General features: G+C 41.7%; 1 protein-coding gene across 1 annotated transcript in view; it reads right to left on the bottom strand.

Annotated features, from left to right (window-relative positions):
- Htr1e (5-hydroxytryptamine receptor 1E) overlaps positions 1-9,643 on the bottom strand; it is a 73,779-nt gene extending 64,136 nt beyond the window's left edge. Inside the window, exon 1 of the mRNA XM_008827551.1 lies at positions 9,186-9,643. The gene's annotated coding sequence lies outside the window, so the exon portion shown is untranslated. The remainder of the gene's footprint in view (positions 1-9,185) is intronic.
- Between the last annotated feature and the right edge of the window lie 2,655 nt (positions 9,644-12,298).

Raw genomic sequence — 12,298 nt, 5'->3', positions numbered from 1 at the left:
AACCCCCCCCCCCCAGCATTTGCACACTAAAGTGAGGGATATTATACAGCATACAGAAATCAGGTAATTCTCTAGGCACAAATGGAACTCCAGAGTCAAAGCCTAGGGCTTGTCACTTTTGTATGTCTAAAAAAAGTTTATTTTTAATTAATTAATTTTAATTTCCTTGTTTATATCATGATACATGGTACTGTATGCTAACAAGTATATGTTGTACATTGAGCATATTTTCCCATATCCTCCACTTCCCTTTTTCTCATTTCTTCTTCTGATTAATCCCCTTTGTTCCCCTACACAGTTTTTGCTTCATACATACTTACATGATTAGCTATAGATATAGATATAAGTAGATATGGCTATGTGGTTTCATGTAGCCCAGGCTGACTTCAAACTCACTGTGTAGCTGACTGAGCATGACCTTGACTTCGTCCTTAAGGAAGATTTTTGTAGTGGTTTCAAAGTTTAGGGAGACACTTTACCTACATGTAGGGCTTGATTATTTCTACAACTGTTCTCACAGGAACAAGATAACAGCTGTCATGACATCTACCATGTCTTCCGGTACACCGATAGCACAGTCCCTTTACTTCCAACAGATACAAAACAATGGAATTGCTATTCCATTTTAGACATGGGAAAATTGAAACAATGAGTGGTTGAAGAACTTGTGTCATGATATGAACAAAGTGAGGACAATCAAATTAAAATCAAGAGAAATGAGCTAGAGTTGGCGTAAGAACATTACAGAAAACTAACAAACCAAGGTCAAATAGCCAATGACGTTTTTTTAAAACCCATATTTCATTTATAAGGATGTTTTGCAGCTATTTCTAAAGCCAAAGTGAAGTAGAAAGCAAATTATATTTAGAACTAGAGCTGGGATGGATGTTTAAAAGGGACTGTAATTCTGTCCATTCTAGGCCATTAAACAATAGAGTGACTCTGTTGAAATTCACTAAGCACAGTTTGTGGGAAGCCAGGACCAGCTATGCCAGCCCTGAAAACAAGAGAGAATGAATCCTGATGTCCAGAGACACAGTCTCCAGCCAGTGTGAAGAAAGAGGTTTTCCCAGGGTTTTACTTACTTCACTCATTGCTGAGACCAGACACCTGACAAGAGTGGCTTGAGGAAGGAAGGGTCTACTTTGACTCACAGTTCAAGAGTACAGTCTACCCTGGAGGGGAAGTCATGGCGATAGGATCATGAAGCAGATGGTCACATCACACCCACAGTCCGAGAGCAGAGACAGAGAGGAATGTCTGTCTTCAGCACACTGTATCCTTCTTATTCAATCTGGTACTACGGGTTAGTGCCACTCACACTTGGAGTGGGTCTTCCCACCTCAGTTAACCCAATCTAGATAATCCCTAGACATGCCCAGAGATTTGTTACAAAAGTGATTCTAAATTCCACCAAGTTGACAGTCAGGATTAACCGTCATACCCAGGCTCTACTCTTAAGAGAGCAAACTCTTCAACCCCACTGCTAAGGCACACAAGAAAGAGAGGCTAGGACCCCCAAATCTCCTGCTAGTGTTTCCAGTAACCTAAGGATATAGTATTGGGCTCCATATCCTATGAGTTCCACCACCTCACAATTAACATTTCCCTGAAGACCTGTCTTCAGTCTGATAGGCATCTGTCAGTGCCTTTCCAAAAGCTTAAAAATCTATGCATAGGACACTATTCTGCTTGTATAAACAGAGATATAAAAGAAAGTTTATCACGAGCTGATTTTCTCTTATATTTCAGTTGTTTTCAAAAAAGAGCAGTCTATTTCAAGTGTTAGGTTCAGATCTCATTATCACACACACACACACACACACACACACACACACACACACATGCACTCATGCACATGCACACACACACGAGCCCCAAATCCTTTATGGTCATCTAAAAAGTTCCTACTGCAAAAAATACGTAGTATACACAGTTTTTCAAAGGGAACTTCCTCATCTAGAGCCATGTAAGTTTATATGAATTCCTATGTCCTGCTAATAATAGAGAGAAGACAGATTTAAGGTGAAATGGAATATTTATAAATTCTTCCATAGTTTCACATTTTGAGAATAATGAAAAGTAATTGTAGATCTGAATTGGATATAGCCTGAATGTTATCTATTAACAATTTAATTCTCCATGGTGGAAGTCTATGTTAGAAAATAATCTCAAGAGCTGAGGGAGTAGCTCAGTGGTAGAGCATGTGTTTAGCATGTGCAAGAATGGACACAGAGACACACACCCACATCCCTCCTTCAAGAAAGGACCTGGAGCTCCAGATGCTAGAACAGCTGTCAGAAGTCCCTGGCTCTCTGTCTCTTCTGGGGTGTCCTCAGCTGGACAGGGCCGCCTTCTTTCAAAAGATGCTTTTCCAGAGGAGGCTGCACCAAATGACCGATAAAGGAACCTGGCTATTTTTGCCCAGTTTATGACAACTCTGATGGATTATTTTAGCTCAAAGTTCCCTCGTTTTTCACTCAGCTTCCTCTCAGCTTAATATTGCTTTCCTCCCTTCCTCTGATGCAGTTTGCAAGGGCATTTTCTAACAAACGTTCTGCATGCTAGGAGAACTCAATCTGTCACCTGTTCCCAAAGAAACTGCCTAATCACTTCCCGATGCTGCACAATGCACACCTCATAGGCAGGCTGTCTGCATTTTCAAAAAAAAAAAAATTCTCCCATGAAATGTTAAAATCTAACTCTTCGCATATGTTTTTTTTTTTAAATCTGGATCCATGTGCCTGAACCATCCAGGTCATGACTCCACACTCTACTTTTCCTATTTCCATTCATTCGCCCTGAGTTATAGTATAAAACAGAAAATAAAGTTTTCCATGATCTGTCATAATCTCTTTTATAATTGTACTGCTAAAAGGAGACGTAATTAAAGGTAAAATAAAATGACTCAGGGAGCAACATTTTAGCAAATGTGGAGGTAGCTCATGTACCTTCTTGGTGTCATTACACATTACCATTTGAGACTGGGAAAGCTCTTGCAGGCAGAAGGGGCAAGGTGGAAACCTGGAAGAAAAGAGCAGTGACTTGAAGGAGCACAGATTTGGAATCATCTCAGTCCTTCCCTTAACCTTTCTGAGGTCCCATAAATGTGCTCTTAGTCACACCCTGTGCTCTCAGTTTTGGCAAAATGAAACAGCCACCAGGTTTAGAAACACAAATGTCATCCTTCCCTGCACTCCTCAACCACTGAATCCACACATTCCCATTTCTGCCTTCTCCTACAGTCTAAATTTATGTGTTTTTTGTTTTTCTTCTCTAGACCCATTACTCATTCTGTCCACATTGCAATCAGAGTGGCTCTTCTAGAATACCAGCCTAAGAATCGTGATAAGAAACAAATTATTGTAATGAAGCATATGTATGATAGCAAAAACCTGGAGGCAACCCAAAAGCCCATTAATAACAGAGTGCATAATTAAACCATGGCATAGTCATACTATATAATGGCATACAACAAGAAAAAGAAAATGACCCTCTGGCACAACCCTCCACATAAATAAATAAATACAACAAATATTAATGTTGAGCCAAATTGCAGAAGAGATCATGATATACTATTAACATTATATGAAGCTTGAGGTAATGCATTATTTTGGAAGGCAAGTAGCAATAGATTTAGGTAGAAGGTGAAGCAATGACTGAGTGGAGACAGGAAAGGAATTTAGATAGTGGTGATGTCTGGTTTCTTATTTTGCAGGGGGTTAGTTACATAGATATGGTCATTCTGAGAAACGTCACTGCTTAACTGCTATGATTTGTTTCCTTTTCTGTATGTATGATATTTTTCATAACAATTTCTAAAAATTCTATTATGATTCCCCAAGCTTATGAGATAAAGTCCAAATTCACAGGATAACACAACCTGCATACTTCAGTCTTGGTGGTTTGTTCACTTGCTGTATTCATGTCACTCGCTCTGAATTTCTTATACCTTCCTGAAAAAACCACGTGATTTATACACAGTCTTCCTCCCTCCTTTCATCCTTTCCTTTTTTTTCCTTTCCTCCCTCCTTTCCACCCCTGCCACATCATGTCCACGTCTTCTATTATTATTTGTTCCTTTTTTCCAAGGTCTATCCAGTCTGCTATGTGTTTCCCTAATGCTCTTAGGTGTGGGTCTATCCCTTGGAGTCTGGTGAACCTACCAGATGGCACGCCAATAAGGAAAACCGACTCTCCCTTTCCTAGCAGCTGTCAATTGCCAATAGAGACTCGGCTAGATTTGGGACTTCCTGCCCACCTCCCCCTAGTTTAATTTTTTTAAAGCTGCTTTATATTTATCTATTTGTGTGTATGCACATGGGCAGGCATACCATGAGGTACCCGTGCAGATCAGAAAACAAGCTTCAGTAGTTAGTTCTCTATTCCCACCATGTGTGTCCCGAGGGTTGAACTCAGGTTGTCAGACTTGGCAGCAAGTGCATTACCAGCTGAGTCATCTTGTTAGCCCCAGTCTTACTTTTTATGCTGAATTATATTAGCCACAGTGGGTCACAAAGTAAAATTATGCCTCAGAAGGAGATAAAACTCTCATTGAGGTTAATAAGCACTAGGCAAATATTAGAAAAACCAAGGCTATCGCAGAACTTTAGAAAGCACTTGGCAAACATTCCAACAGCCGGCCAGAGGAAATTCCAAGTGAAACCTAATCCATATGTGTGTGTTAGTTATGTGAGAGCTGAGTATTTTTATGGCTTATAACTTCAATTAGTGGCAAATATAAAATCGCATTGTACAGTTATACTACATGTTCATCCAGTTGTGCATAGTCTAATTTTAATAAGCTTTCACCAGTACTGGGAATTTTAAATTATGATAATGCTGGATGCAGCAATAGGGTGGTGTACCCACCCATATGCAGTTTGTTTTTATTACAGAAATGCAGTGATGGTCTTGATGATCCAGTTTGCATCCACACAACATATCCCATTGTCTAGATAAAAGCATTCTGCGTGGCTTAGTGTTTAGATACATTAAATTCCTCACACAAATGGGCTGCTTTGGTATATATTATGTAGGTTCACACCAATAGTCACAAGTGTCATCTCTTTCACATTTACTATCCAGCCTGTAGTTTTAAAATGAATGAATGACTGACAGGCCTGATAATACTTGCTTCGCGGAGCTTTTGTGACCATTAAAGAATTTATGTTCAGCTTTTGGCACAGTTCCTGAAATGTGACAGACACTCAGCATATGTTAACTTTCTTTCTCCCCACAAGAGTAGATGAATCAACTTACGATGTTGAACATTATTAGGACTGTATAGCTGATGTCACTTTTTGGAGATACTTCTTATCAGTTTCACTATCACTTTGGTGGTGATTATGCCAAAGAGACATTCTGTTTTGTCATTAGTTCTCAAGAACGCTAATCTTGACACAAATGAGATTTTCATAGGTAAGCTGTCCTAACAAACTCATTCAGATCCTCCCTGAATCCTTTGGAAATAGAACCATATGTATGTTATCTGATAGAGAGATAAGGGAGAGTTTGATCTAGGGAGAAACATTCCTGGGGTCTGGTTTTACTTTATTTGGGCAGCATACTACATGTAAAGGAGACACCAGGGCATAAAGCATGTGAGGCTAGCTTAACTGTGGCACAGTGCAGCAATGTGGCAGGGTCTGTAGGAAACAACATAATATGTATAGGGATTGGTATCATCTGAAGTTGTAGAACATACAAGGGGATATATGCATAATCATACTGTATTAACAATAGAGTTCTTAATTGGTCGGATAATCTCCATAAATTCTGATTCTCGGTTTCTTAATCTACAAAATATAGGAACAAATACCAAAGTATGGCAGGTAGATGGGATATTGGTGAAAATCTTTCATCAGCGAGAAAGACATTGGGTAAGCTGACCAACCTGAACCTCAAATTTTAAGGGTCACAATACTGAAAATCTGATCAGAAAGGAAAAAAATATGAGAGAACTCACTCTGGAGGGCAGTTTCCCCATTCCAAAGTAAGTGAGTCCTCCTTTCCTGGTCCTTTTTCCCTCATCTGGCCCCTCTTCACCCACACAGCATACTTAATGTAAGAGTTTCCCTGAAGCTAATGCTCACATAAGTTCATTTGAGTAAACAAACAGAAAGGAGGACAAAGCTGGAAGGCCCGTCTGGTCGTGGCTCGGAGATGGCTCGGCCAACATATGGTATGAACAATCAGTTCTTTTCTATTTGGTTCAAATTCTGCTCTTAAGCAGTTTTGAGATTTTTTTAAAATTTTCTTTAATGAAATATATGAACCTGTAGAAATAGAAGCCTTCTTACATTAAAACATTAGATTTAGACATTTTACTTTTAATGCATGGTACAGACATAGCTGGTGGCACTGAGTATACTCAGTAGGTTGAAAAAAAAGAGTACAGGAAGTTGGGAGGGAAAGTGGTGATGTATGAAAAGAATTGGAGAGGAGTGAGGTGGATTTTACCTGAAGACTTCATGAAATTCTCAAATTTTTAAAATACCAAAAAAATTCCAAAAGTGGCAATGAAAAGCATGAAAAAGAGCTGTTTGTAAACTTGTATTTTGGGAAGGGGGGTGTGCTGAATGTTTGAGTGACAATGACAGAAACCAAAAGCTCAGGGTCTGAGGCTTTCGAAAAAGTATACACTCGCCATTTGAAGCCTTGATATCTTGGAAGTGGAGGCAAGGCACTGTCAGCAACACATCCTGTCCTTTACAATAATTTCATTGTACAGCTGGAAGGGATTTACAAGTCACCTGGACTGTGTCTTATCCTCTATATTGCCTCTGAGAATCTCTGACTTGGTTGTTTTCCTCTCAAGAATAGAAACTTACTTACATGATTGCTGTTGACCAGGCATGTGAAGACATGGGGAGCAAATGTTTTGAGTAAGTAGCAAAATGGTTAACACATGTACTTCAAGATGACAGAAGGGATGCTATGTCTCATTTCTAAACTTTTGCCAAGGGAATGGAATGTCATGGATGAGATCAGAGGCATCTGATACATCCTAAGTGAAAACACCATGGACAGACACAGAGGAAAAAATGGAAATTTGAGTTTACTACACAATAAAATTCCAAATAATTTTAAATTTATCACTTGGTATGTTATTCAAATAATTTCTATTATAAAAATGAGCTGTGAAGTGGACATCTCTGGAAATCCTCATGGAAAGAGAACATGTAAAGGAATATTCAGCATGCATATACTCAGGACCAGAAGCATGGTTCCATTTTTTATTTTAAAAAAATTTTTTTATGTGTATGAGTGTTTAACCTGCATGATGCCAAGGCCAGAAGAGGGCCTCAGATCCCCGGAACTGGAGTTAAGGATGGTTATTGGCTGTAATGTGAGTGCTGGGAACTGAACACAGGTCCTCTGTAAGAGTAGCCCGTGCTGTTAACTACTGAGCCATCTCTGCAGCCCCTGGTTACATTTTTAAACGCTCATCAGGACAAGTCTCAATTTATACAGAGATCTGTAGCAATTTTCCAGCTCATCAGGACAAGTATCAATTTATACAGAGATCTGTAGCAATCCTTGGGGCTCCAATAGCCCATGGCAAGTGGTGATGATGTAATAAAGTTCTGTCAACAATATGAATCAAGATTTGAATTAATTTCTCTTTGCAGCTCTCTCAATGAGCAGAAGTACTTCTCTCACCTCTGTGTGCCAGAGTGGTTAGTTGCAAGGTGGTATGCAGTTTTAGAAATAAGCATCATGATTTGTTTAAACACACTTCAGGAATCCAGCTGAGTCCACTGTGGAGTTCTGTTTTGCAGTCTCAGCTATGGGCTGGAGGTTAAAGTTTTGAAAGGAGATAAAATATAGGTACATATATTTTGTACATTTGCTAAATGGACATCAAACACTTCTGTTCATTTATTTAAGACAGATTGATTTCATTTAATTCAGCAGGAGAACTAATGCCAAGAAAGGATGAAAAAGGGCAGGGCACAGGCCTTTAATCCTAGCACTCCTGGAGGGAGAAGGCCAATCTGTATGAGATCCAGGCTAGCCTGGTCTACATAGTGAGTTCCAGGTCAGCTAGGACAACAGCAAGACCCTGTCTTAAAAAGCCAGAAAAAGAAAAAGGTTGGTTCCTCTTTGTATTTCAAATACTTATCCAAAAGTATTTCAAATATCCTCCTGAAGAAAAGGCTGCTCAGTGAGCCGGACCCAGGACCTCATCTCTCACAAGTCAGAGAAGCCCCTGACTTGCTCATCCACCTTGCCTGTGTAGGGCAATGCACGTCAGTATGTGGAACTATATAAAAATATGTATTTTGAAATGATGCCATTTTACAGGAAGACATACAAATGGTTTTTTTTTTAAAAAAAGCCCGAATTATTTAAGGAAAATAAAACCCTTCCCCCAACCCAATAGATCATCTGCTGTTCACTCTCAGAATGACTCCCTCCGGAGCGAATTGGTGCAGGGTGGCAGGAAGGGCAGCAGGAAGGTTAAGGTAGAAGCACCTGGAATGCTGACCCCTCCTGCCTTATCCTCTAACCCAAGCACAGGCAGCTGCTGTTTTCTCAGAAACTGTATGCAGGCTGAAACAGATCCAGTACGTACAGCAATGCAAAGCCATGTATCACCCGGTGCGGGGTACAGGAACCACTCCACTCCATCAATTCCCGTCCGTTTTTTTATGTCAGCATCTCAACTTACGATACTGACGGAAATATCTTTTAAGACCAAAGTTCCCAACACAGCTGACACTCCCAAGCTTTATTCTTTGAAACAGCACACCTGAGTATTTTATCAAGCCTGCATCAATTTCTGACGGCTGGAGCAACCACCTAGACCTTAATCGAAAGTTTTTCAACCGGAGTGGGTTTTGAAATAACCTGCCCCTCCCCGGGTCCTGAGGGCACACTGTCTCCACGTGTACTGCCCTCAAGCTGTTCTTTCCTCTTAGCTTGTCTTGAGATCCAGTTACTATTTAAGCTGCAAGAAAACAAGGTGAAATTCTTAAACCACCGTTATTCAGCGTTCCTGCTCAGGTCCACACATTTTGGGGGATCATCTGGAAGAGAGATGCATTTATACTAAGCAATCGCCCCCCGCCCTTACAAGCCATTTCCCGATTCCAGCCACCTTCGCACACCCGACGTCAGAGCTTGACCCCTGTCCTGGGTTAGGGTGAGGGGAAAGCCCCTACGCGTGCGCCCCTCACCTCGTAGACCGTGCGTGCAGCAGCTCTGCACTGAGAGAACTGGGGAGTCACACCGCTCCAGATGTCACCCTGATCCAGCTTCTCCCAATCTCAGGCTATAAATATGCGGAGTCTGGGGCACAAGTCCGCCCCTCCAACGTCCTTGAGGGGCAGGGCCCTGGGCAGTCCAGCCACGGCGGGAGGCAGGCGCTGAGCTCCCCAGATCTGGGCGTACGATCTGCAAAAGGAGGCCAGAGCCCTAGGGAGGAGGAGGAAGAAGAGGTGGGGGGTGAGGGAAAGAGGGAGAGGGAGGTGGAGGAAAACAGCGTCTTTGCAACCAGCCGCCAGGTTCAGTCACCTACACCGCCACTGACCCTGGCAAGGGTGGGTGGGGAGAAAAGGTGAGTGGAGGTGCCACGGAGGGCGGCAGTGGGGAACTGGGGTCTGAGCTCCTGGGTGCTCTGACTCGCTTAAGGCTGTGAAGGGGGATTTATGGAGCTAATGGAGCTCTCAAGGCTCCCGGTTGCAAACAGTAGAGGGCACCGCCGTTCACACTCCAAACTTGGCCTCCTGGATTAGAGGTATAGACAATTGCCCCACTTCGGGCTTCTTGCTGCCTCCCCTAGATGGGGTCAGTGGGTGCAACAAGAGGCTGAACTTAGCTCTTCAGTGGCTACCCTGGGTGGGGAGGGAGAGGGAATAAGGGAGAGTGGATGGGTCTGGAGGCTCCTCTGAGGCTTTTCCAAACCTGCTGGAGATAAATTCGCTTTCCTCAAAGGACAACGTTGTAGTCAACATCTAAATATGAGTTAAGAAGTGGGAGAAGCAGTGGGGAGGGGCTATCAGAGTGAAGAAGGCAGAGAAAGGGTGGGAGTGGGGTGGTTGCAGGAAACCAGGCCACTTTCTGGTGGAACTCGCCTTGAAGGTTTGACCTCTCAAGACAGCAGGAGCCTCCCACCTGTGCCTAGCTTTCCAGCTCTCTATTGTGCTGTAAAGTTAGGGAAGGTAACTTGAAGGGACTTGACAGAATTATAGTGGCTTGAAGGACTGTTCTTTAATGTTTGTTATTATTATTATTATTAATAATAATAATAAGTATGGGTGTGTGTCTGACTGTGCACGTGTCTGCAGAGGCCAGAAGAGGGTGACAGGTCCCCTGGAGCTGTCAGGGACATGCTTGCTGGGAACTGAACAACAGTCCTCTGGAAGAGCAGCAAGTGTTTTAAACTGCTGAGCCATCTCTTCAGCCCTGGCAGGTTATTTTCTGTTGGGTACTTGGCTGAGTAAAACCTTGAAGCTTTACATAGATTGGTTCCCTGACATTGTGTGTGTGTGGGAGAGAGGGGAACAGAATACTTGAGGTAGAACTCTAGTAAGTGGGGAGCAAAATAATGCATCAGGAAAATGTATGTAGTCTGTGTTATCTGTGAGCAGCCTGATGGCTTAGACTTGAAAGGAACTGGGAACCTGGGTAGGCAATCTGTGAAGCCTCCTTCAACACCTGCCTCACACTGGCTTCTAGTGTCTAAGTTGAGAAGACTCATTTATCAGCATCATCACTGCTATTATTTGAAGCTTGTCAGTTCCAAGCAAGTGAATTTCTTCTTCTTCAAATGGCAAGCCTGAGTGCCGGCTCTTTCCTTCTTTCTCCTTTCTGGAGTGCCTCTCAAGATCAACAGGGCCAGTGTGGCAGCTATGAGGGGAACAGCACTGAACAGAGCAAGGAAGATGAGTGGCAAAGTGCAGTCTTGGATTGTGATTGGCCTCTGTTAATCTTTTCAAAATTCTTTCATTATTAATTTTTGCATACAAGATAATGGGTTGTATCTCGATGTCTACATATATATGTCATGTTTTGCCCTCGTTCATCATCCTCCCTCACAGTCCTCCTCTGTGCCTCTTCTAGCTGATTCCTCTCCTCCCTTCAATCTCCCCTCTGCTTTCCTATTATATATATATATATACATATATATATATATATGCACGTCATTTCTGTCTTCATTACTCAGCGTCCTTAAGTCCTCTTCTTCTTCACTCATAATCCCCTTCCTGCTTTTGAGACCTAGACATATATAAATACATTCATACACACATTTCCATACACACAATTAAATCTAGGCTTAATGTGTGAGAGTAAACATGGTATTTGTGCTTTCGAGTCTGACATCTAATAATATAGTTTCCATTTTCCTGCAAATGTGATAGCATCATTTTTCTTTAGAGTGACATAAAGTTTCTTTGTGTATGTGTGCCACATCTTCTTTGCCCATTCATCTGTTGATGGGCATCTGGACTGGGTTCATTTCTTGGCTATTGTGAAAAGTGCAGCTAGAAACATGGATGTACAAGTTTCACCATGATATGCTGACTTTAGAGCCTATACCCGAGTGGTATAGAAGGTCGTATGATAGTTATATTTTCAGTTTTTAAGGAGCTCGCATGTTAATTTCCACACTTGCTGCATGAGTTCGCATTCGAATTTATACTCCCACTGGCACCAGTGTAGTCACTGTTGTCTTTCCCTACAGCCTCACTATAATTTGTTGTCATTTGTTTTCTTGATGACAGTCACTCTGACTGAGTCTCTGGTGAGACGGAGTATCAAAACAGTATTTTTTTATGTTGCTAATGGTTTTATTTGGAGAATGTAATTGTTAGTATGTATTTTGTTTTATGTGTATGAGTATTTTGCCTGCATGTATATAATTGCACCCATGTGTGCAATGCCTACAGAGGTTGCAGAGGCCAGAAGAGGGCATCAGATCTCCCAGAATTGGAGTTATAAGCCACCATGGGGATGCTGGTAATTCAACCTAGGTTCTCTGCAAGAGCAGCCAGTGCTCTTAACCGCTGAGCCATCTCTCCAGCCCCTCCAAACAGTTTTGATTTGCATTTATCTGATGGCTAAGGATGTTGAACACCTTTACACATGCTTATTGGCTACTTGCATTTCTTCTTTTGAAAACTGTCTATTCAGTTTATTAGCGCACTTATTGATTGGATGATTTGGGGGTGTTTAATTTTTGGAATTCTTTATATGTATTTTGGACATTAATCCCCTCTCTGGTCTGTAGCTGGCAGCTATTTTTTCCCATTCTTCAGGCAGTCTTCTCACTCTGGTGAGTTTTTCTTTT

The sequence above is a fragment of the Nannospalax galili genome, unplaced genomic scaffold, assembly GCF_000622305.1.
Source record: "Nannospalax galili isolate Female #2095 unplaced genomic scaffold, S.galili_v1.0 scaffold132, whole genome shotgun sequence".
NCBI classification, from domain to species: Eukaryota; Metazoa; Chordata; class Mammalia; order Rodentia; family Spalacidae; genus Nannospalax; species Nannospalax galili.
The sequence above is the reverse complement of the archived record's forward strand: the minus strand, read 5'-3'. Positions and strand labels throughout refer to the sequence as shown.